The sequence below is a fragment of the Macaca nemestrina genome, chromosome 4 (genome assembly GCF_043159975.1).
Source record: "Macaca nemestrina isolate mMacNem1 chromosome 4, mMacNem.hap1, whole genome shotgun sequence".
NCBI lineage: Eukaryota > Metazoa > Chordata > Mammalia > Primates > Cercopithecidae > Macaca > Macaca nemestrina.
Genome location: NC_092128.1, coordinates 163,659,232 through 163,685,537, shown reverse-complemented (window position 1 = coordinate 163,685,537; position 26,306 = coordinate 163,659,232). Strand labels below are relative to the sequence as shown.

The 26,306-nt window shown below is 35.6% G+C and overlaps 1 long non-coding RNA gene and 1 pseudogene across 1 annotated transcript in view; both read right to left on the bottom strand.

The window, feature by feature from the left end:
- LOC105498549 (uncharacterized) overlaps positions 1–26,306 on the bottom strand; it is a 65,346-nt gene that overhangs the window by 18,107 nt on the left and 20,933 nt on the right. The window contains exon 2 of the long non-coding RNA XR_011621745.1: positions 23,947–24,133. This is a non-coding gene — a long non-coding RNA (uncharacterized lncRNA). The remainder of the gene's footprint in view (positions 1–23,946; positions 24,134–26,306) is intronic.
- On the bottom strand, positions 16,675–19,132 carry LOC105498547 (heat shock cognate 71 kDa protein-like; annotated as a pseudogene).

Below are 26,306 nucleotides of genomic sequence, written 5' to 3'. Positions count from 1 at the left end.
AGATAAGTTATGAAAAACTTGGGCTAATACTTGCAGAGCAAAACCAAATACATTTTTTGAAACATGATAAATTATTAATGTTGAAAGAAACAGGCTTTACATTCAAATATTTTGCTAAAGTTTGCATCCTCTTTAAAGTCCTTGTGGTCTTTTCTAATTTAATGCGTTTGGTTTAATAGCTTCAGTGAAATGTACAATAAATGTCCTGTAAAAGCAAATTTAATTCTTTCACTATCCGTACAACTTTCAATTTTTTTGCTGTATCATATTGTTTATTACTTTTCCATGGGAAGCCATTTTACATCTGTAATTGGAAAGAAATAAATGCTTTAATTCACTTGCTTTCATATGCCTATTACAGATATTATCATACTTTAACCTCAACTTACAAAAGATGCAAAGTGCACACAATTTTATTTTTAAAAATTACAGGAATTTTGTGTTATCTGAATGTATTAGGCAATTTTTCTATAGATCTATAATAAGTACCAAAGAGACAATTGGCACAATCAGGGACAGGAATTCAGAGATAAAATTAGTACCTGACACAGAAATTCAGTTGTATTCAAGTTTTAATGTAAGATAGCATTTAGAATTTTGAATCATTTTTACCCTAATTTGCTGAAAACTCAGCTTGAAATCTTAGTATGGTAGATATTGTGAGATCCTAAAATTATTGGTAAGTAGTTCTTGGTTTACAACCACATTTTTATTTTAAAGGAAACCTTTTAAAGTTTATTAAATGCAAAAATGTAAAACTAAAACTATAAGGGGCCGGTTATTCAATATGAAATTTTAGAAAACAAGCGTCTACCACCACGACCACCACCACAACCATTAGGGAGAATGTCCCCTTTGCCACTATTCTGGGTTGGAAAATTTTGGAATTTCCATTCTAGATAAATTCAGGATGATTAGTAATTTTGACACAGTACATTATATTGTTGATTGATAAGATGTGTACAATTAGAAATTTACAAAATTCAATTAGATACTGCATGTACATGAATTATTTTTAGGAAAATAGAAAAATGATTATTTTGAAAATATCACTGGTGTAGTAAGTAGAAATGGCAAAGACATTATTGAAGAAGCAGTATTTAGTGCATGCAGGGTGTTGAAAAGGATAACCTAAATAAGGAAAAGTAAGAAACTGTTGTGGGAAGCTCAGAATGTATCAAGAATAGGAGCAATTAAGTTAAAAATTTAAAAATATTTCTGATTCCTTTCTCTGGGTTTTCTTTGCTTAGATGACTTTTTTTAAACTTCTGGAAGCTAGTTGGAACTAGCTATGTCTGAATTTCACAACAAATACCTTTTTATGGCCTTGGTCTTTGTCACTCCTAGCCCTTCTTTCCCTGCTTTTAGTCTGAAGATCATTTTCTAGTAAAACAATTATTTTTATTCCAAATATCTGAAGGAAGGCTCAGAAGGAAGTTTGATTTCTGGTCTCTGGTGATTACTAATTTTGAATCTTGATAATTAAATCTTAAAGCAATTGTGAAGTGGAAAATATTCTGGAAATAAAATTGTATTAAAAGCAAACAACTGAGAATCAACAAATGATTGGTTAAATTTCAGAATAATATTATTTTGAAAAAGTAATAATAAAGCAAAGATGCAGGATATAACCTCTAGTTTAACTCTTAAAATTTTAAATACTTCTATAACTAGTTTGTAAAGATAAAAAAATAGAATTTTTTTATTAGTGCAAAATAATAAATGGTGAGAGAAATAAAAAGGGATAAGTAAAATAAAAAAATTAGAAAGGAAGACATGAATGCAAAATATATCATTAATTAATCATCTAAATATGAACTAAATACTAAGAATAAAGATCAAAGATGGTCAGCCTTGATTAAAAATAAACACAACCATAGACTGTTTACAAGAGCTGCACATCAAAGTGAAGGACACAGAGAGATTTAAGTTACAAAGCAGAAAAAGATATGTCATTGTTAAGGTTTATCAGAGGCCATCGTTTGGACTAGCCTCCTGCACTATACCCAGCTGACCACACCAAATCAGAATGGAGTCAGTTGTGCTAAGTGCTATGCAATTAAATCGAACTTTGAAATCGCAAAAAAAATAGGAGATTCTAGTCAGTCACAGTCACCATAATAAGGAAGTCTCCTCTGTTTTAACCCTATAAGGAAAATAACTTTGAAAGGACCAATCTAATTAATTGCTTCCTGTTTCTGCTTTCTGTAGTGCTCTTCTATCTATAAATCCAGTCTCCTCTGCCCAGCCCACTGAAATATTTTTTCTATTTTATAGATTGAGGTATTACTCCATTCCAGAATCAGAAATAAAAGCCAATCACAACTTAAAATTAAATTTGTTGTAATTTTGTGGTTTGATACTATTAAACTGTAATAAAAAATTCCCTGCATCTATACTCAAACAGGATAATATGAAGATCAACTGGGGCTTATTTCAGTTATAAAAATGTCTTAATATTTGAAAATCAACCCCCCTTTATTAACAAAATAGCGAAAAAAGATATAATTTTATATAAATAGATACAGAAATATTAGAGATGAAATTCAACATGTATTTATGATATAAACTCTTAGCAAACTGGGATAGAAGGAAACTCTCTTAAGTTGTTAAAAAACACACATGCACGTATGCACACACATATAATTAAAGAAAAACAATACATAATTTTTAAAAATTGCATGTATTCTTTGGAAATTAGAAATGAGGAAAAAAAATACCTGCCATCACATTCCTCAAGCTGTATGTTTATGACTTATGCACATTTCTGTCTATAAGATTCGCCTATCAAATAATCCCAAAAAAGTGGAAAATAAACTAATCAGGAAAGACAAAGAAGATAAAGAAAAAAGAAAGTGTGTCAGGATAATCATGAATGTATTCATAAGACTAAACAAAATATAGTAGATGCTAGTATTTAGAGACCAGGAGGTGAATTATTAGGAAAGATGAAGCTCCACAATGACAAAAATTTGAGGCAATATTTTATTATACTAAGAATCATAGTGTTTGTTTTCATTTAACATAGAGAGTAACCCTAGAGTTTGAGATGAAAGGAAGTTGTTACCTGTGCATCTGCTTAAATGAAGTATGCATGCCTAGATCAAATATTAACCACCGAAAGTGAAAGAGTTGAGAGACTCAAGAAGGCCAATTCACTGAGTGGAATCATTTCTTCAGAGAGGTCAGTGAAGATGGGATTTCAAAAATGACATTGAATTAGTCTAAATTAAATTGATAAGCCTTGAAATGACAGATTCAATGAAGTGGAAAAATAATACACTAATTTAAAAGAAACCCTAAAGTAATGTTTGCAAAGGCAGATGAAGATTTAGTCTCTTAGATGTTCATTCATAATTCTACTATTATAAAAATGCAAAACTAGAAAAGTAAAAAAAAGCCCTCTAACAACAGAGAAGTGATACCTGAACTTACCGTGTATCTGTAAAACAGAATATTATATAGTAAATTTTAGAAAGGTTATTTTTGCAATCCTATAATAATTGTCATGAAAACATAGTGTATCTAGTTCATAAATTTAATATTTTTAATCATAAAAATGATGTATTGTGGAGAATATGAGAAAACATAATTTTGTATTCGCATTCTTTCAAAAATGTTGTAAAATAATAGGTAAGTGTAATATAAGGGAAAATAAATAACTGTATAAAACACAAAATTTCAGTCATCAGAAGACAGATTGTAGACAGCCTTCAGGAATTAAGAGAAGAGTTAGAACAAAAGTGATTCACAGAGCAGGCTAAACGAACATTGCCAATAGCCAATATAGCCAATGAGGGTACTTTTCTAGTATAGAAAAGAATAGTAGAAGCAGTGAGTAGCCAACTCTATCATGTAATCATTGAGAATATGTCTATATAACACTTAGAATGAAGGTAGGTATAGAATAGGTAAAATTCTTCCCATTTGTACATATTTTTTAAATCAAAAGTGCTTTCTTTGCAAATATCTGGAATTCTTTCAACAGGCCTAAAAAATAAGAAAAGTAGAAGAATCTTTTCTGCGCCTCATGTTTTTAAGTGACATTTTCCAAATTACACAGATTATTATTTTTTAAAAATTCTATAAAACTTTATGCCTCTTCACATCTTATGCCTATTTTGGCCCAATTTGTTTCATATTGCAATTTCTTGAAAGTGATCCAGTTTTCAATATTTTAACAGAAGAATGGACCCTTGTCACTCTAATTTTCTACGTTGATCTTTCTGGCTAGTATTAGGTTACATTCCCACATATTCTGTAATATCAGTAACTTGCACATATGATAAATTCAGTCTTCACAAAAGAATTTCTCACAATATTTGAAAGAATGGCTTAAGAATTCCTTTGAAGAATAATGCAGTCTTTGATTATTTTTAACTTTCCCTGAGCTTTACTTTATTCCCCTTTTTCTTAATACTAAGAATTGAGAATGAACTGAATCTGACTGTGTAAAAGAAATCAGACGCAGAATTTTGTTTAAATTAGCAGTGATATTGTGGATTGAGCAGTAAATATAGATAAGAATGATTAAATATCTGGCTAATCAAAGAATATATTAAATACTGCATGGGTTTATATATGCCCTAGTGAAATGCTATAGATTTGAATACTTATGCAACCATAAGTATTAAAAATAAGGACCTTCCATCGAATGCATTTAATAAAGACTTATCAGGAGAAAGAATTTTAACTCAGCCTATACCAGCATAATTTTCAATGTTTTCTTAATTTGCTAAGAATAATGATAATTTTTAACTGAGCCAATTCTTTACGTAGGAAAAAAAAACAGTTCAAAGTGAAAACTAGATTTTCTTTATCCTCCATTTTGCAGCTAAAACCAACTCAGGAATTAACTTAGGAATTGACTGAAAATAAAAAAAGAAAATGAAGCTTCTTTCCTCAAATCAGAATCACTTGATTGATTGGGGATTTGTAATGAGTTATAAAACCTTTCATCTCTAGGTCACTGATACAAACACTATCAAGATAAAGCATGACTAAAAGTTGCTGTAATTTGATGGATATTCGGTGACCCATGAGAATTTGCTAGTGGTCTGATTTAAAGTTCTAGAAGGCAAATTGCCATATCTTGTGACAGTTATATAATTTAATGCATTAGCCTTTAATAAGTAGTCCTTTGTACTGAACTGTCTGCCTCCAATATGGCAAGCCTCACAAGAAATTATATTAGGGATTTATGTACTTGCACATCTTATTGCATGAATAAATATATCACTCTATGATTTGTCCTGATTTGAATAGTATTTTAAGGGGGTTTTGTCATTTAAAAAACTAATACAATAAAATGGGGCCAATACATTATTAAAAGCAATAGATGAATACTTTCGCTATGTTTTTCACATGCTAGGGTTAGATGGTAGCCTAGCTGTAAGTTAGCCACCATTTATTCTTCAGCTAAAAGTAGAGCAGGGCAAGCTAAGCATCTTGACATATCCGTTTAACCTCTGCTTTGTATCTAAAAGCTGAACATTTATCAACCTCCACGGCCTCAGCTCTTTGAATTGCTAAGAGTGAGCATCAGTATTCAAACATATGCTGTGGATAACGAAGATATTTTAGCCAGTTTGGTTTAGCAGCTGTTCTGTAAAAGTGAGATGAGTAATTTAATAAGCAACTCTCCTTGACTCTGATACTCTTCCCCCAGTGTATGCCAACCTCAGCCAGAAATGCAGCCTAAAAAGGGTTCACTGCTTGTGAGACATAAAGACAGGATAATGATTTATGCAGAGGACCGTCTTCCAGGCGCTGACAAGTGCTTACTGTCCTACACAAGTCATCACTGCTGCTCTAAAGAGAACAGATGGCTTTGCACACACCACTAACAAAGAAGGAATTCTGCACAAATAGCATGAAACTTCACCACTTTTCTGAACACATCTTGTCAGAACCAAGCAATAAAATGAACTTGCCAAATGCACATTGCCAAAATGCAACAAATGAGAACTTTGGCCTTGCTCCTAGGAAAACATAATATGGAGTAAAAAATAATTTAAGAAATGGATGAGAGCAAACTACCACATTTGTTATTTCCTGTATTGCACCAAATAGATGTTCCCACAATATGAAATCAAAGCAAACCCTTGGGGGATTTGGAAGATTGTGACTGTAAAGCTATCAATGCGAGGAAAAATTCTAGATTTGATGTGATGCCTAATGGTTTCTTCATTCATAAAATGATTAAGATGCTTCAGAATTCTCTTAGAAATATATAGCAGTTGTATATATCGGAAAATACAAAGAGAAATAATATACAACATCTTGATTAGCAATAATTTTTTAAATGTTTTATGTAATAATTTTATGTAATAATTGTTCAGGGAGTATACTCCCGAACAAGTACCCAAAAGTCTGCTCTTATTATAATACACCAATTAATTTTTGTTATATTTTTACCTTATAGCATATTTAGTGTAATGGGCTTTATAATATATGTAAACACTTATAGGTTTTCATGTAACTGTTACTCATAATGCATATTTATTAACAATTAGATCTTGGGAAAATGAGTATAGGTAGCATAACCAGTGAAAGGCCAATTTGGCAATGCATCATAAATCTCCATTGGAAAATGCAAACAACTATAATATACATCTATTTGCAATTGGAAATATTGAGATTTCTGTATTGCATTGTTCAAAAGAATATTGGACAATATAGCTGTGGCTTAAAGTGTGGCATTTTGCTGAGCTTTCAATTATTGCTGCCATATTTGTTGATCCCCACTATACAACATGCAGTGTATGGAACAGTGATTTTGACATCACCAATGAACTTTGTAGAAATTCCTACTCTCATGAACCAACCAATACTACTAAATCGGAATCTGCATTTTACCAAGATACTCAGCTGGTTTGCATGAATATTAAAAATTTGGAAGCATTACTGTAGTCCATTGGTTTCAACCTTGACTCTAAGAAGCATCTGAGAAGCACTGAGAAAGTAACTGTGCCTGAGAGTCATTCCCTGGTTGATACATCAGTCCGTAAAATAAGTGTGAACAATACAGTTGAGGCCTCTGCTCCTTTCAAAAATACAGTCTCGTATTTTGACCCTCAGCTATATGTGAGTTCATATGTATGTCATAACCAAACAATGATCACCAATAGACATTACAAATAAATGAGACTTAATGCTTCCATTGTAAAAGTCAAGTAGCTTTGTTGAAAATATGAGACAGTGTTTGATTTGGATCACGATCCCTTTTATTGAACAAAGATTCTGAAACAGCTCTCCTATTCTTGGGCTGCTTAACAGTAAAAATAAACATTTCAGATATCTAAGCCACAAACTGATCTGCATGCCATTATTTCTCCAGTCCCTATTTTTGTCAATATGTAAAAACATGCTTTGGTGGATATTTAAAATATTTTTACCTCTTTTTGTCATTGCTCAGCTGTATGTCAATACAAAGTAAATATACAGAAGTCTTCATGGAATTAGATAAGTAAGCTGGCCAGAAAAACAATATGGAACAGAACAAAACAAAACCCCATAAACATCAAGAAACCAGAGAGGAGTCCTGAAATACATTTGAAAATAATCTGAAATAACTGTTGATTTGTAACTGCAGACACATTGTTCCGACTCACAGCAGTCTGAACTGTGGTGCTTAATAAAACAAAAATGTCATCTGCTATGAAAACAATGCCATCATCTCTGAAATGCAACTATTATTGTTCATGTAGAATTAACTAGATTATAAATCAATCAAGTGGTTGACATTCTGGGATACTGGTGCAAGTCACATTATATTTTAAATATTTGAATTGACACATATGAATGTAAGTGTATATATGTACCTGTATGTGTATGTGTGAACCATAAAACGAAAACCAGGAGCAACATTTTATCTGTAACTGGGAATATAAATTACATAAGCTAAGCAATTGTCCATGCATTACCCCTTAATGTTTGTAGACAGAGTTACAGTCAATTCTTTTTTCATTTCAATCACTGGCATAAATAACCTAAAAATCACTTTCGGCAGATGTTTATGCTAGTTGGAACTCTTCCTATGAAATGAAGGAGCTGGTTTTGAAGATTCTCTATGCTGCTTAAATATTCTGGAATGGGGGTTATTTTTAGTCCTGACAACTGCAAGAGTCCTGCTGTCACTTCTTCCATGTAACTAGAGTACCTCATCACCTGCAGCCTTCACTGTCCCATCTGCATTTCATACTAACACCGCTATTCCACAGATGCTATTTCTCCATTTCCAGATTCTATGCAATAGTTGGTGATTTAATTTTTGGTTGTAAATATAACCTTACCTGGTAGGATTTTTCCCATCTCACAGATAAGCTGAGGAAGTATAGTCATATCTGAATAGATCAAGTCAGACAAATTGCTGACAAGGCTCTCCTAGTCCCCACTGCAACACAAGTCGTGTGTGTAGAAGCTGACAAAGCTTCCCAACCCCAGAATTTATTTATACCCCTGTCAGGAAGTGTTGATTTAGCACAAGGCCAAACTTTCTCATGTATTGTTAAATAGGTTTGAGTCACAAGATGGAGAGATGATGGATACTGAACTCCCAACACCAGGTTTGTGTGATGTATTGGTGACAGAAAAGGCCCTTGGTCTTTAGAATTAAGTAACCTGTAAGTGGTAGACAAAAGTATAGTGATCTAGTTCAAAGGACTTAAGGACATGTGATTTACTGCCTTTCCCCTGATATAGAAGTGAAGACTGTTTGAATTAGGATTATTTTAAAACCTGACATTGTAAAAAATAGTGCTGGTCAAATATTATTTGACCTTGGTGCCTTATGTACAGCTGTCAACTCATCAGAATATGATGATGGTTGTGGTATTTTTCACTTCAATTAAACTTATTTCATTACAGAAAATATGTGGCAAGACTCCAGTCTCCTCAAAGCCATTTTCTACTCTGGGCTACCCTATGTCTAGATCCTAGAATTGTGGTTGGAATATAATAGGCACTCACTAAATATTTACTGAACAATGTGTCTGTAAGTACTAATAATTATTACGGATTCTATGTATGCTTCAGACCGTTCCTTCAAATAAAAGTCTTATACTTAAGGCTTTTATTGTACTTAAAGTATAAGTAGAAGCCTTATACTTACGTTCAATGCTTTTATTCCTTCATCTCCCAGATGGGAGGAGAACACAGGGAATGTAACTTTTGGAATTATATTACAACTGCAGAGTTAAATTGTACAAAAGGTGGCAACATCATACTTCATCTCATGATAAATGATGCTGGTTCTCAATTTATCCACTACAGGGACAACAAGGTGCTTGACTTCACAAACACCACTTAGTCAACTGTCTGGCTGACAGGCTCCCCCAACAACTTTAATTTTAATATTCAATGTTCTTTCAGTCAAATGCAATTATTTTTATATGGGTAACTGTGATACTTAATTTTGTGTGTCAACTTAATTGGGTTGTAGGCTGCTGAGATATTTGGTTAAACATCTGGATGTTTCTGTGAGGCTGTTTCCGGATGAGATTAACATTTGAATCAGCAGATAGTTAGGCACATTCCCTTCCCCAATGCAGGTGGGCCTCTTACAATCCATTGAAGGCCTGAGTACAACAAAGACTGAATAATAAAAAATTATTTCTGTCCATCTGGCTGTCTTTGATCTGGGATATTAGTCCTCTCCTGCTTTCACACTCAGACTTAGATTGGAACTACATCATTGGCTCTACTGGTTCTCAGACTTTCAGACCAAGGACAGCTATATCCTCAGCTCTTCTGAGTTTGAACTTCTCAGCCTCCATAATCAGGTGAGCTAATTCCTTATAATAAACAAATATGTACATACATACATACAAAAAACATGGACTTATGGACAATTTGATTTAATGATTTTTCAACTCTCTAATGATGCAAAAGCAATATACTTTCAGTAGAAATCATGCTGGGAGTACCCATATGATACAGTTTGGCTCTATGTCCCCACCCAAATCTCATGTTGAATTATGGTCTTCAGTGTTGGAGGAGGGGCCTGGTGGGAGGGGACTGGATCATGGGGGCGGAACCCTTGCTGTTTTTAGGATAATGAGTGAGTTCCCATGAGATCTGTTTTTTCAAAGTGTGTGTAGCACCTCCCTCTTCGCTCTCTTTCTCTCCTGCTCTGCCATGGTAAGACCTGCTTTCTTCTCCTCCACCTTCCACCATGATTGTAAGTTTCCTGAGGCCTCTTAACCATGCCTCCTGTGCAGCCTGAGAACTGTGAATCAATTAAACCTCTTTTCTTCATAAATTACCCAGTCTCAGGTAGCTCTTTATAGCAGCGTGAGAATGGACTAAAATACCATACAATCATCTTGTTTTTCACTTTTAGTACAGTTTTCAATAAATTACATGAGATATTCAGCACTGTTTTATAAAATATGCTTTGTGTTACATGATATTGCCTAACTGTTGGCTAAGTGTTCTGAACATGTTTAGATAGCCTAGGCTAAGCTATGATGTCCCATAAGTTAGGTGTTTTAAATGTATTTTTGACATGATATTATCAATCCACGATGAATTTGTCAGGACATGAATTCATAGTAAGTGGAGTGGTATATACATACATCCTAATGTTTCTGTTCCTCTGGAGAAACCTGCCTAATACAATAACTGGAGATAAATCCCACCACTTTTGCAAAGGATGGGAGGAACGAAAGGACCTGCTAGAAGTGAATTACGGAAACTAATAACAAACAGAAGAAACTAGCAAAATGAGAGAATAAAACAAAAGGACATACAGTACTTAGAAAGTTTTTTTTTGTTGTTATTTACTGTACTTTGAAATTGCCATCAGTTAAAAAGCATAACTTGAAATAATAGTTTTTTTTTTAACTCTTATAATATTATTCTACATACACATTGATACAAAATACAACTCTTGGCAAAAAATGCTTAAAATCTGTCAGAATCAATTTTTTTTTCTGTTTCTGCAGATATATTCCCTGTTTATTTTTTTAAAAGGATAGCAGTCACCCAAGAAAAACACATTTTTTTTTTACTTGGAAGCTCATTTTACATTGTTTGAAGAAACAGCACTATTAGCATTTTAGGTGAAATCTAAGTCCCTATACCAGTCTGAAGAGAGCAATAAATAATACATTACACTTGGCTTTACACTTGCCAAATTCAAGTTTCTGGATTTAATATTGTGAACAATATAATAGAATACAAAATGTTTTGCTTTCAGGGGAATTGCTTTTATTTCTTATTGTTATTATTATTGATACGGAGTTTCACTGTTGTCACCCGGGCTAGAGTGCAATGGCGCGATCTCAGTTCACTGCAACCTTCACCTCCTGGGTTCAAGCGATTCTCCTGCAGGGCAATAGCTTTTAAAAGTCAGAATATCTCATTTCTTAAATGCCATTTGTCATTTTTTTTTTCTTTTATGTGTGTTTGTGTGTAAAGTAAACAATCCGGAATGTATTGTGATGTATGTCAGTGGCTCCTTGGTAAAGTTAATGAAGTGTGCACTATGTTAAACTGTTAGATGTCTCTGCCATTGTATTACTTTGGTATGCTTTAAACAATATCTGCTATGGGTTGCCAGTTAATAGACAGGCAACTAACATACAAGCACTGCTATTGGGAGCAAGTTTTTTTGTCATTTTTTTTGTTAAAATTTTTTTTACTTGCTTGAGATCTTTGCTGAAGTGTTTGGTGAATATCAAAAAAATTAAATGGATGATTTATAATCCTTTGGGTATATACCCAGTAATGGGATTGCTGGGTCGGTAATTCTAGTTCTAGATCTTTGAGGAATTGCCATACTATCCTCCACAATGGTTGAACTAATTTACACTCCCACCAACAGTATAAAAGCATTCCTATTTCTCCACATCCTCTCCAGCATCTTTTGTTTCCTGACTTTGTTTTATTTTTTTAATTTTTTATTATACTTTAAGATCTAGGGTACATGTGGACAACGTGCAGGTTTGTTACATATGTATACTTGTGCCATGTTGGTGTGCTGCACCCAATGTAAACTCGTCATTTACATTAGGTATATCTCTTAATGCTACCCTTCCCCTTGCATCCCACCCCACAACAGGCCCCAGTGTGTGATGTTCCCCTTCCTGTGTCCAAGTAATCTCATTGTTCAATTCCCACCTATGAGTGAGAACATGCAGTGTTTGGTTTTCTGTTCTTGTGATAGTTTGCTGAGAATGACGGCTTCCAGCTGCATCCATGTCCCTACAAAAGACACAAACTCATCCTTTTTTATGGCTGCATAATATTCCATGGTGTATATGTGCCACATTTTCTTAATCCAGTCTGTCATTCATGGACATTTGGGTTGGTTCCAAGTCTTTGCTATTGTGAATAGTGCCACAATAAACATATGTGTGCATGTGTCTTTATAGCAGCATGATTTATAATCCTTTGGGTATTTACCCAGTAATGGGATGGTTGGGTCAAATGACATTTCTAGTTCTAGATCCTTGAGGAATCGCCACACTGTCTTCCACAATGGTTGAACTAGTTTACAGTCCCACCAACAGTCTAAAACTGTTTCTATTTCTCCACATCCTCTCCAGCACCTATTGTTTCCTGACTTTTTAATGATCGCCATTCTAAGTAGTGTGAGATGGTATCTCATTGTGGTTTTGATTTGCATTTCTCTGATGGCAAGTGGTGATGAGCATTTTTTCATGTGTCTGTTGGCTGCATAAATGTCTTCTTTTGAGAAGTGTCTCTTCATATCCTTTGCCTACTTTTTGATGGGGTTGTTTTTTTCTTGTAAATTTGTTTGAGTTCTTTTAAGGTTCTGGATATTAGCCCTTTGTCAGATGAGTAGATTGCAAAAATTTTCTCCCATTCTGTAGGTTGCCTGTTCACTCTGATGGTAGTTTCTTTTGCTGTGCAGAAGCTCTTTAGTTTAATTAGATTCCATTTGTCAATGTTGGCTTTTGTTGCCGTTGCTTTTGGTGTTGTAGACATTACGTCCTTGCCTATGCCTATGTCCTGAATGGTATTGCCTAGGTTTTCTTCTAGGGTTTTAATGGTTTTAGGTCTAACATTTAAGTCTCTATTCCATCTTGAATTAATTTTTGTACAAGGTGTAAGGAAGGGATCCAGTTTCAGCTTTCTACTTATGGCTAGCCAGTTTTCCCAGCACCATTTATTAAATAGAGAATCCTTTCCCCATTTCTTGTTGTCAGGTTTGTCAAAGATCAGATGGTTGTAGATGTGTGGTATCATTTCTGAGGGCTCTGTTCTGTTCCATTGGTCTATATCTCTGTTTTGGTACCAGTACCATGCTGTTTGGGTTACTGTAGTATAGTTTGAAGTCAGGTAGCGTGATGCCTCCTCTTTTGTTCTTTTGGCTTAGGACTGTCTTGGCAATGCGGGCTCTTTTTTGGTTCCATATGAACTTTAAAGCAGTTTTTTCCAATTCTGTGAAGAAAATCATTGGTAGCTTAATGGGGATGGCATTGAATCTATAAATTACCTTGGGCAGTATGGCCATTTTCATGATATTGATTCTTCCTATCCATGAGCATGGAATGTTCTCCCATTTGTTTGTGTCCTCTTATATTTCATTGGGCAGTGGTTTGTAGTTCTCCTTGAAGAGGTACTTCACATCCCTTGAAAGTTGGATTCCTAGGTATTCTATTCTCTTTGAAGCAATTGTGAATGGGAGTTCACTCCTGATTTGGCTCTCTGTTTGTCTGTTATTGGTGTATAAGTATGCTAGTGAATTTTGCACATTGATTTTGTGTACTGAGACTTTGCTGAAGTTGCTTATCAGCTTAAGGAGATTTTGGGCTGAGACGATGGGGTTTTCTAAATATGCAATCATGTCTTCTGCAAACAGAGACAATTTGACTTCCTCTTTTCCTAATTGAATACACTTTATTTCTTTCTCTTGCCTGATTGCCCTGGCCAGAACTTCCAACACTATGTTGAATAGGAGTGGTGAGAGAGGGCATCCATCTTGTGCCAGTTTTCAAGGGGAATGCTTCCAGTTTTTGTCCATTCAGTATGATATTGTCTGTGGGTTTGTCATAATTAGCTCTTATTATTTTGAGATATGTTCCATCAATACTAAATTTATTGAGAGTTTTTAGCATGAAGGACTGTTGAATTTTGTCAAAGGCCTTTTCTGCATCTATTGAGATAATCATGTGGTTTTTGTCTTTGGTTCTGTTTATATGCTGGATTACGTTTATTGATTTTGCGTATGTTGAACTAGCCTTGCATCCCAGGGATGAAGCCCACTTGATCATGGTGGATAAGCTTTTTGATGTGCTGCTGGATTTGGTTTGCCAGTATTTTATAGAATACTATTAACACCTCTAGTAAATAAACTAGAAAATAAACTAGAAATAAACTAGAAATAACTAGAAGAAATGGAGAAATTCCTGGACACACACACTCTCCCAAGACTAAACCAGGAAGAAGTTGAATCCCTGAATAGACCAATGACAGACTCTGAAATTGAGGCAATAATTAATAGCCTATCAACCAAAAAAGTCCAGTACCAGAGGGACTCACTGCCAAATTCTACCAGAGGTATAAGGAGGAGGTGGTACCGTTCCTTCTGAAGTTATTCCAATCAATAGAAAAAGAGGGAATCCTCCCTAACTCATTTTATGAGGTCAACATCATTCTGATACCAAAGCCTTGCAGAGACACAACAAAAAAAGAGAATTTTAGACCAATATCCCTGATGAACATTCACACAAAAATCATCAATAAAATACTGTTTCCTGACTTTTTAGTGATCACCATTCTAATGGACATGAGATGGTATCTCATTTTGGTTTTGATTTGCATTTTTCTAATGACCAGTGATGATGAAATTTTTCCATTTGTTTGTTGGCCCCATAAATTTCTTCTTTTGAAAGTGTCTGTTCATATCCTTCACCCACTTTTTGATGGGGCTGTTTGCTTTTTTTCATGTAAATTTAAGTTCCCTGTAGATTCTGCATATTAGCCCTTTGCCAGATGGGTGGATTGCACACATTTTCTCCCATTCTGTAGGTTGCCTGTTCGCTCTGATGATAGTTTATTTTGCCGTGCAGAAGCTCTTTAGTTTAATTAGGTCCCTTTTGTCAATTTTGGTTTCTGTTGCAATTGCTTTTGGTGTTTTAGTCATGAAGTCTTTGCTCATACCTATATCCTGAATGGTATTGCCTAGGTTTTCTTCTAGGGTTGTTACTGTTTTAGGTCTTACATTTAAATCTTTAATCTATCTTGAGTTAATTTTTGTAAAAGGTGTAAGAAAGGGGTCCAGTTTCAGTTTTCTGCATATGGCTAGCCAGTTTTCCCAACACCACTTATTAAATAGGGAATCCTTTCCCCATTGCTTGTTTTCATCAGGTTTGGCAAAGATCAGGTGGTTGTAGATGTGTGGTGTTATTTCTAAGGCCTCTGTTCTGTTCCATTGGTCTGTATCTCTGTTTCGGCACCAGTACCATGCTGTTTTGCTTACTGTAGCCTTGTCATATAGTTTGAAATTAGGTAGTGTGATGCCTCTAGCTTTGTTCTTTTTGCTTAGGATTGTCTTGGCTATATGAGCTCTTTTTTGCTTCCATATGAAAGTTAAAGTAGTTTTTTTCTAATTCTGTGAAGAAAGTCAATAGTAGCTTGATGGGAATCACATTGAATCTGTAAATTACTTTGGGGAGTATGGCTATTTACACGATATTGACTCTTCCTATCCATGAGCATGGAATGTTTTTCATTTTGTTTGTGTACTCTCTTATTTCTTTGAGCTGTGGTTTATAGTTCTCCTTGAAGAGGTCCTTCACATCCCTTGTAAGTTGTATTCCTAGGTATTTTATTCTCTTTGTAGCAATCATGAATGGGAGTTTGCTCATGATTTTGCTATCTGTTTGTCTATTATTGGTGCACAGGAATCCTTGTGATTTTTGCACATAGATTTTGTATCCTGAGACTTTGCTGAGATTTTGGGCTGAGACAATGTATCCCAGAACTTAAAGTATAAAAACAAAACCAAGCACTGCATGTTCTCACTCATAGGTGGGAACTGAACAATGAGATCACTTGGACTCGGGAAGGGGAACATCTCACACTGGGGTCTATTATGGGGAGGGGGAAGTGGGGAGGGATTGCATTGGGAGTTATACCTGATATAAAGGACGAGTTGATGTGTGCTGATGAGTTGATGGGTGCAGCACACCAAAATGGCACAAGTACACATATGTAACAAACCTGCACGTTATGCACATGTACCCTAGAACTTAAAATATAATAATAATAAAAAATAAATAAATAAAAACAAAGAAAAAGATTTAAGTCAACATATTGAGCAGAATAAGTAACAACAAATTAAATATTTTCAACAAAAAAGATTAAAAGAAGATGAGTTTAAGCCTGTTACAATGCACTGCTCTTCATCATATCTCAGATTCATAAAACATAAATCTGATTATGTGCTTTCTCTAAAGGAAGGTCACTTTTACTGGAAAATTGAAAAGTACCAGGATAATTGGTTAATTCAGTTCATATGTTTTTGAAGACGATAGATTGACATCCACTACAATTATCTAGATTGACATCTACAGCAATTATCCTTTAGATAATTGTATCTATGTATCCACACGTACATGGACGTTCTTAGAACTAACTCAATTCTATGTTCTTTCTTTTTTTGGTGCCTATTTTAAATAGTTTTATTTAATTCCACTTACAATACAGTGTTTATAAAGTGCAATGTTATTTCCTTCCCCTGTGCATGTTCCATATTCAAGTATTGAGAATGTCCAGTGACTTACTATAGCAGCTTAACTTTATAAAACTGCCACAGAATTTGCTGCAAATTTAGCTCTTTCAAATGTTTTAAATTTGTGGAACAATGCTACATCTATACTTGGGTTGGCTTAATCAACCTCTTCAATGGTGGGCCCTGAGGAAGCACCACCAGAGGGAGGAGCTCCACTACCAGGGAATCCCCCAGGTATTCCTCCTGGCATGCCTCCTGCACTCTGGTACAGCTTGGTGATGATGGGGTTGCAAACTTTCTCCAGCTCTTTCTGCTGATGTTCAAATGCTTCCTTCTCGGCAGTGTGATTCTTATCGAGTCAGTTGATAATTTCATTACACTTGTCCAAAATCTTCTGTTTGTCCTCATCGTTAATCTTGCCTTGAAGTTTCTCATCTTCGACAGTTGCTTTCATGTTGAATGCATAGGACTCAAGTGAATTCTTGGATGACACCTTGTCCCTCTGCTTCTCATCTTCAGCTTTGTACTTCTCAGCTTCCTGGAACATACATTCAATATCTTCCTTGCTCAAACGACCCTTGTCATTAGTAACAGTAAGCTTATTCTCTTTTCCTGTATTCTTGTCCACAGCAGAGACATTGAGGATACCATTGGCATCAATGTAAAAAATGACTTCAATCTGAGGAACACCTCGGGGTGCAGGAGGTATGCCCATGAGTTCAAACTTGCCAAGCAAGTTGTTATCCTTGGTCATGGCACACTCACCTTCATAAACCTGAATAAGCACACCAGGCTGGTTGTCAGAATAGGTAGTGAAGGTCTGTGTCTGCTTGGTAGGAATGGTGGTATCACGCTTGATGAGAACGGTCATGATACCACCAGCAGTTTCAATACCAAGGGAAAGAGGAGTGACATCAAAGAGCAGCAAACTTGAACATTTTCAGACTTGTCTCCAGACACAATGGCTGCCTGGACAGCTATACCAGATGCAACAGCTTCATCAGGGTTGAGGCTCTTATTCAGTTCTTTTCCATTGGAGAAGTCTTGGAGAAGCTTCTGAATCTTGGGGATAAGAGTAGAACCACCAACCAGGACAATATCATGAATCTGTGACTTGTCTAGTTTGGCATCTCGAAGGGCTTTCTCTACTGGGTCCAGGGTTCCGTGGAAGAGGTCAGCATTCAATTCTTCAAATTGGGCATGGGTAATGGAGGTATAGAAGTCGATTCCTTCATAGAGACAATCGATCTCAACACTGGCCTGGGTGCTGGAAGAGAGTATGCTTAGCACATTCACAAGCAGTACAGAGGCGTCTTACAGCTCTCTTGTTCTCACTGATGTCCTTCTTATGCTTGCACTTGAATTCAGCAATAAAATGGTTGACCATTCAGTTGTCAAAATCTTCTCCACCCAAGTGTGTGTCTCTGGCTGTGGACTTGATCTCAAAGATTCCATACTCAATAGTGAGGACTGACACTCCGAAAATGCCACCTACCAGGTCAAAGATCAGCACGTTTCTTTCTGCTCCAACCTTTTTGTTTAAGCCATAAGCAATAGCAGCAGCCGTTGGCTCATTAATAATTCTTTTTTTTTTTTTTTTTTTTTTTTTTAATTGAGGAGGAGTCTCACTTTGTCTCCCAGGCTGGAGTGCGGTGGCGCGATCTTGGCTCACTGCAAGCTCCGCCTCCCGGGTTCACGCCATTCTCCTGCCTCAGCCTCCGGAGTAGCTGGGACTACAGGCGCCGCCACCACGCCCGGCTAATTTTTTGTATTTTTTAGTAGAGACGGGGTTTCACCGTGTTAGCCAGGATGGTCTCGATCTCCTGACCTCGTGATCCGCCCACCTCGGCCTCCCAAAGTGCTGGGATTACAGGCTCATTAATAATTCTAAGTACATTGAGACCAACAATAGTTACAGCATGTTTGGTAGTCTGACGCTGAGACACATTAAAGTAAGCTCGCACTGTGACCAGAGCATTGGTAACAGTCTTCCCAAGGTAGGCTTCTGCAATTTCCTTCATTTTTGCCAGAACCACAGAGGATACCTCCTCTGGATAGAAGCTTTTGGTCTCTCCCTTGTATTCTACTTGGACCTTGGGCCTGCCAGCATCATTCACCACCATGAAGGGCCAATGCTTCATATCAGACTGGACAACAGCATCATCAAATCTGCATCCAATCAGATGTTTGGCATCAAAAACTGTGTTAGTGGGGTTCATTGCAACTTGATTCTTTGCAGCATCATTGATCAACTGTTCAGAGTCCGTAAAGGCAACATAGCTTGGAGTGGTTCGGTTTCCCTGATCATTGGCAATTATCTCTACTTTTCCGTGCTGGAAAACACGCATACAAGAGTAGGTGGTGCCAAGATCAATACCAACTGCAGGTCCCTTGGACATGGTTGCTGGTGTGTAGGCCTGGCTCTGATAAAGAAGAAAGCCACAGGAGCCCCCAGAGCTGCAGGCAAATTTAATGAATGTTCGGTGTTCTTTCATATCAAAGTATGGCAGTATTTTTACAGAGTATTTGTTAATTCATGTGTTTATTTGAGGTCACATGTTGCTGAGATGATTTATAATTTTTCACTCCTGCTGCCAAACTTAGTTTTAAGAATTTTTTCCACTTTATCTTTGCTAGGTTTTAGCAACTTAAGTTATGTTCATCTCTGTGTGGGAATGTCTGTTGTTCACTCAGCACTATTTTCACCCCCTCCTACACTCTTCCCTGGGGAACACAGGGTAATCCCTTTTAGTTGTGCTGTAAATTAGGCTTTGCTGATGAGAGGCATTGAGAGCCATCATTCCTGCTGGTGCAATGGCTCACCTGTTAGGATTACACCTTTAATCCTAACACTTTGGGAGAACGAGGAGGGTTGATCGGGGACACTGGGAGTTGGAAACCAGCCTGGTCAACATGGTGAAACCTCGTCTCTACTGAAAATACAAAAATTAGCTGGGCATGATGGTGGGTGCCTGTAATCCCACCTACTTGGGAGGTTGAGGCAGGAAAATCTCTTGAACCCAGGAGGCGGAGGTTGCAGTGAGCCGAGATCACGTCTTTGCACTCCAGCCTGGGAGACAGGACAAGACTCTGTCACAAAAATTAAAAAAAAAAAAAAAAAATAAGAAAGCCATTATTCTTTAGTGCATTCTCCAGGTAGGCAAGTACTAGGAGAGCTATAGATATTAGATGTGAGATTTTGCTCTATGTTTCCAGATGAGCAAATTGTTCATTTTGGCTCTACCGGCAGCTGAGATAGTATGCCAGGTGTTTCTTGGGACTTGGATTCCCCAGCTCTTCCAGACTACCATGCAAGCTTCTAATTGTCTGTATTGTATTTCTTCCTATTAAATACACCCAGAGTGTTATTTGTTTGCCTGGCCTATATAGTGCCTGTTTTAATATTTACATGTAGGTTTGAGATCTAATATCTTCTTATCCTTCACATTAGCATGAAACAGGCTTCAGATACGTTTACTCCCTGCTTTTTCCATGTTTTTTATGGCTAGCTATGATATCTTGACAAATGGTAAAATTATCAAATACCTGTAATAGAATGCTTAAATTTAACTCTCGTGGTCTGTTTCAATTGAGGTGCCAATATCCTCTATGAGAGTCCAAAATAGACAAATCAACATGCATAGCTAAAAACAACAACAACAACAAAAACACATCCAAACTTACCTCATGACTCTTAAGCATTGCTTTCTTTTTCAACTAACATTTAAAAAATCAGAAAAGCTGAATGATTGTGGGAGGCTATTTTGCAGAAAGGAACACACTGATATTTCCATCCCATCTCCCAGGAAGGAGAAGGGAGTGATACTCCTCCCTTCAGTTAAAGGGCAGCGGGATTCTCTAGAGTTTCAGCAGCTCCATCTGCATTTGGGATCATTCTGGTCTGTGGACTTCTAGTACGGCAGGGCCAAGAGAGTCTTAACACCCTGGACTGCCCTGATACTCCAGAGTGGTGAGACAAAAGGTATGTTTTCTTCATGACTCAGATACATGCCATGTAGGAGGGAGTAATCTGGGGAGCAGTTATCTCCTGTCCTGTCCAATAAGGCTACCTAGATAGGTGGGAAATCTCAACAAAAAGAGGCTGCAGGGGGCTACCAGGTGCCTAGGGCTAAGGAGTGTTGTACGTAACCACTTTCATTAAAGATGCAGAGATGTTTCCATTCAAAATGAGATAACTGCAGGAGAGAGGAGACTAAGAATGAGATTTCAAAAGAAATGTTTGCCAGATTCTGTGAGAGTGCATCCAAGTCATAATGGGACCCAATCAAATAAAAGGTTCCCTGTTCCCTTTCCTGTGGCTGGTCCCACTTTCCACTTAACCAACACTGGTGCACAGATATACTAGCTAGCTAATTTGGGGGATGGAGTGAACAAAAAGGAAAATAAATGCAAGTCACTGAACCCAACAGTCTGACCTTTAAATCTTCTTGTCTTATGGAGTAGAGTTTCAAATTCAATCAAGTTCTTATCTTAAAAGGGAGGAAGATTTTACATTAAATAAGATTCACAGTATTGATTCACATCTTGGACTGAACATTTAATGTCCTGAAGTCAGACTTCTTGAGACAATGAGAATCATACATTTGTTTATTTCCTATAAGAGAGCAGAAAGGCCAACCCATCTATAGGAGCTTCCATAAAGGAGCAAGTCAGATTATACTCACCAAATACTGTTTAAAGAGATGATGGGAGACAAAGTTTAGTTGAAGTTTAGGTCACAATTCGTGTTTTATGTAAGTACAATTTAATGATATATTTTACATCCATAATACCAGATAAAAGCATACTATCAATGATTGGGCAGGTAAAAGATGCAAATTGTTATCAGAATTCTCTGTTGAATCTTGATTTAATCCCTTTTTTGGTCTTCAAAAGAGAAGAATTAATCAGTTATATTAAAGAGGAGTTATTCTCTCAAAGCAGGTTGTGCTATTTTCCTCAATTCAGTCTATAAGAAGGAGCTCCCAGTGCAGGGATCTGATTTATGAAACTCCTTATTTTCTTAAATAAAGAAAAATAAACTAGTGACTTTGGAATCAGGCAGACAAAGCTCTGAGTAATTATCGACATAATTAAAGTTTTAAAGTTTCACTTTCCTAAACTTAAACTAAAATGGGGCAAGGGATATGGCAAGAAAGAGAGAGAGAACCAGTATGTATTTTATATGACGTTATCTTGAGAGTTAAATTAGCCACTCTTGTAAAATTCTCAAAATACAAATGAATTTTAAGTTATTTCTACTTTATCCTCCAGTCACATAGAAACAAACTGACAATGGGGTCTCTTTTAATTTGAATTGTACACATCACCTTCTGGTGCAGTTTAACATTTAGATAGGGTGTAGATCGCCATCCATCTTTAATGCACGGAAAATAAGACATTGTAAGTAGCTCCTGTTGAATTAACTGGATGAGAATAGAGCTACAGACCTTTCATAAAGTGTAAATTTTAAAAAGACCCCAATACAAAACTAAAGCTAGACTTAAAACTAAATTGAACATAAATTAATAACTTTGATGTGTCAAAAGAAATTGAAGTTTTGATCTGAAAGAAACAATTCCCTATATGTCAGTCTATCAATATATGGCTACTAGATTTACTATCAATGCCAATTATTTTCAGGCCCCCAATTCCTGAAGATGCGTCACTTCTCTTCTTTTTCCCTAAATCAGTAAAGCTGGAAAAGTAATGCATTTTACTGTTGTTTCCCTATATCTTAGTATAGGAAGTCACTAAATGTTAAATGTATTAAAAAGCTGCATTTAAATTATGACCTTTACTTATAAACCTCAAATTCCATTCTTAAAACATTAATGGAATGAGGAATTCTGCTTAGATAACAGTTGAATAACTGAGAAGGTTTCTCCTTAGAACATTATTGATTAACTCAGACAATACAATGTTCTTTTAATATTGAAGATTCTACTGAAATTGCCATTTTTCCTAGCCAGGCTGAGGCATCATTTTGAGATCTGATAGGAGTGAGCATTAATTTTTGGAGTTGGAAATTGAGATATGTTTTTAATTTTTCTTACTTTCATTTCTTACTATTAGAAAATATTCATAAGGCTGAAATTGAGTAGTGGGGTTTGCTAAGCACAGGGATACTTTATCAGTCAGTTTGTGATTGCTCCAGTACAAAATTAAAACAAGTTCCAAGAGTGCATTTGAGTTCCAGTTTCCTCAATTTAGGAGGAGAAGTTAAGTTATTCATTGAGTTATTATAGGGCATATAGTCTACATTTATTGGAGATACAAGAAAAAAGTACAGTAAGAGCCCTGCAAAAGATATACAACTGAAATACCAGTGGAGTTATGGGCACATAGAATGGGTGTAGGATCAGAGGACATGAAAGATATCCTTGTTTATTTAGTTCTTTGCTTATTTAGCTCTTTGGAAAATTCCTTTCTGGTGTCTACCATTTAACAGACACTGGAATAAGAATTGAAGCTACATTGATGAATAAAATAAAGCTGTTCCTTACAAGACTGTCTCAGAATAACTACCACTTGGCTGTGTTTCTTAACCTGTAAAATAGAACTGATCGGAATTCTCAGTTTCTAGGTTGGTTGTGAGGAGTAAACTGGATAATCTATGGAAAAGGTTCTCTGTAGTGCCCAGCACTGTGTAAATATTAGTTGTGCATTCTGTTAGTGTGGTAAGAGAGCTTAAATTGCTCTCTGAAGGGCAGTGTGTGAGGAACTTGCCAATCGTCAACCTCTACAGATTAAACTTTATATAATTTATGTGGGTATTAATATCTAAAGATAATATTGGCACATTAGACCTAATATTTTCATAATTTGGATCTCAGATAATGTCTTGTCCCTAGGGTTAAACATCTGATACGGTTTTAGAGCCATCTTTATGACTATCAGTCAGCATTGGTGGCATGCTACTATAGATATAGACGGTTAGAAACCTTGGCCTCATCTATGTTGATTCAAGTTCCTTTTAGAAATAAATCAACATCAGAATCTTTTGTTTTTAATGCATATCATCCTTACAAAATAACCTGGAAATTGGGAGGGAAAATGTAGTTACTCTATGCTTGACAATTAATGAGAAATTATACACTATGACGTACTTTTGAACAAACATATCCCGTTTGTTTCCAGGTAACCTCATGATTAAACTAGAAAGCTGCCTTGGCCAGACCGGAGTTGCTATAACAATCCCAAATCACAATGGATTAATATCATTAAAGTTTATTTCTTACTCATGCAAAGTCCAATGTGGATGTTCTTGGTCAGACGTTCTACAGGACATCTCCATCCATCCAGGACATCCAGGACATTCTCATTTATCCTTCAAGGGGTGAACTAGGGAAGGAGATAATTTCATGTATTGGTTCTGGGACCACTTTGACTCTTGCCATCTTCCACTGAGTCGTTTGCCTCCTGCTACTAAAAAATAAGTATAAGAAGAATGTGTATTAGTATATCCTCCATAGTGCCAGAACTGGAAATGCACTATATAACTTCTGCCCATATTCTACTTGCCACCTGGCCCCAGCCAGCTGATAGGAAACTAAAGAAATGGAGTCTTTTATGTGCCAGGGGAAAAATGAAACAGTCCAATCAAATTATAGCATTGCATCTATCATAAAAGTCCATTATTACAACTATATTTGAATTTTTAGAAAAGTACACCAAATTTGTCATTATCAATACCTGAAACATTCTCTAAATAAACACCTCACATCTGTTTACTATAATTTATAAAAACTAATACAAGGGATGGCTAGAATTTGTGATTATGAGATTTCTTTCTCCAAATGTAAATCTTAGGCTTTAACAAGAATTGGGCAGCACTGATTCTAAAAATACATTTCTACATATCCCTTTCTTCATCATTCCTGGTAGAGTGCACAAGATAATAATATTCTTTAAATAACTTTTCACTTACACTTAATCTTGAAAAGAAGATTTGTATACCTGAACTCAGGTGTTTTCATAAAACGAATATAATCTCATTTTGTTGTACTGAAATTGAAAAAATACAACTACAAAGGAAACCTCTTTTCTTTTCAGCCATAATGAACTTGAATAAACATAACATTCAGAAGGTTTACTGGTGATTTCTTTTCCTGAAATGGCGAATAAAATACATTTCATTGTGATCTGAGTAAAATTTCATGGGATGAAGCTTATTGTACAATAAACACACTTAAATTTCGTTGGGTCTTTTCAAATTGTTATATATCTCTCTATACCTGAGACAGTCTATAAAAAAAAGCAATATGGCAATCATTCATAATTTCAAAATTATTTTAAAGTTGATAAGTAATAAACTGCCGGACATGTGATGTAAGGTCATTTATATTAGGTTAGTGCAAAAGTAATTACATTTTTCCCATTTAAGGTAATATTTGTGACAAGAGGTTATTTTAAGTTTGTGTTAGAAAACCTCTCGCCTCAACATCATAATCAGAGCAATGATACTATGAATCATATTATCTTGCTCAGACTGCTTCAAATGTGAAACAGTAAAATGCTAGAAAATGTCATGATAGTTATATGGCTAAATATGGTGGAATCTAATAATTTTAAATAAAAGATAATCAAATATATTTCATGTGCAATAGACATACAATTGGATAGCATTATGAGGCAGATGAGTAATTCATTAAAAAGTCTGGTAGAAATGAATTTAATACATTTTCCTTTGGATTGTCAGCATTGTGGTTAATCACAGAATGCTTCTAATTCTCCCCAATTAGTATATCTGTGTTTCAGTCAAGAAATTGGAACACTTTCTTTATGTAAGAAAAGAAATATGCCTAACAAAGGATTGAACAATAAATAACCCTCAGTCCCGAATTTTTATGACAATTTTATTTTATTAGTACATCCTCCAATAGGCTAGGAGTCACTTGAGATATTAGTAGCAGTATCAGTTCATTTGTGTGTGTGTGTTGATGTAATTTCAAACTTTACGAGAAATGACAAGTACAGTACAAAGTAGTCCCACAAAACTCCTTGCCAAGACATCCCATTCAAATTTGGCAATGTCCCAATAATATCCTAAAATAAATCTAATCCTGGATCATTCCTTACATTGATCATCGTATCTCTTTAGCTTTGCTTATTCTGAAATAATTCCTCAATGTTTCTTTGATTCTTATGACCTTATATTTTTGAAGACTAATAGGCCAGTTATTTTGTAAAATATTCCTCAGTTTGGGTTTATCTGATGTTTTTTCATGATGAAATTCATGTTATGCATTTTTGGCAGGAATATCACAGAAGTAATTCTGTGTTTTTATCATTGCCTGTCAATCTATCACATTCCTGGGAATATTGACTTTAATCACTCAGTTATACTAGTGTGCTAGCTATCTCTGCTGTGATGTTACACTTTTCCTCTTTATAATTGATGAGAATTCTGGAGGGAAGTATTTTAAAACTATGCAAATATTTCAATGTTCATCCAACTTTTGTATACTAGTGATAACAACCATAGATGTTTGAGTAAATTATTACTAACATGATTGCCAAATGGAGATTTCCTATTTCAATGATTCCTTCTACACCTACTTTTCATTCTATTTTGAATATATTCTCTCTCTCTCTCCAT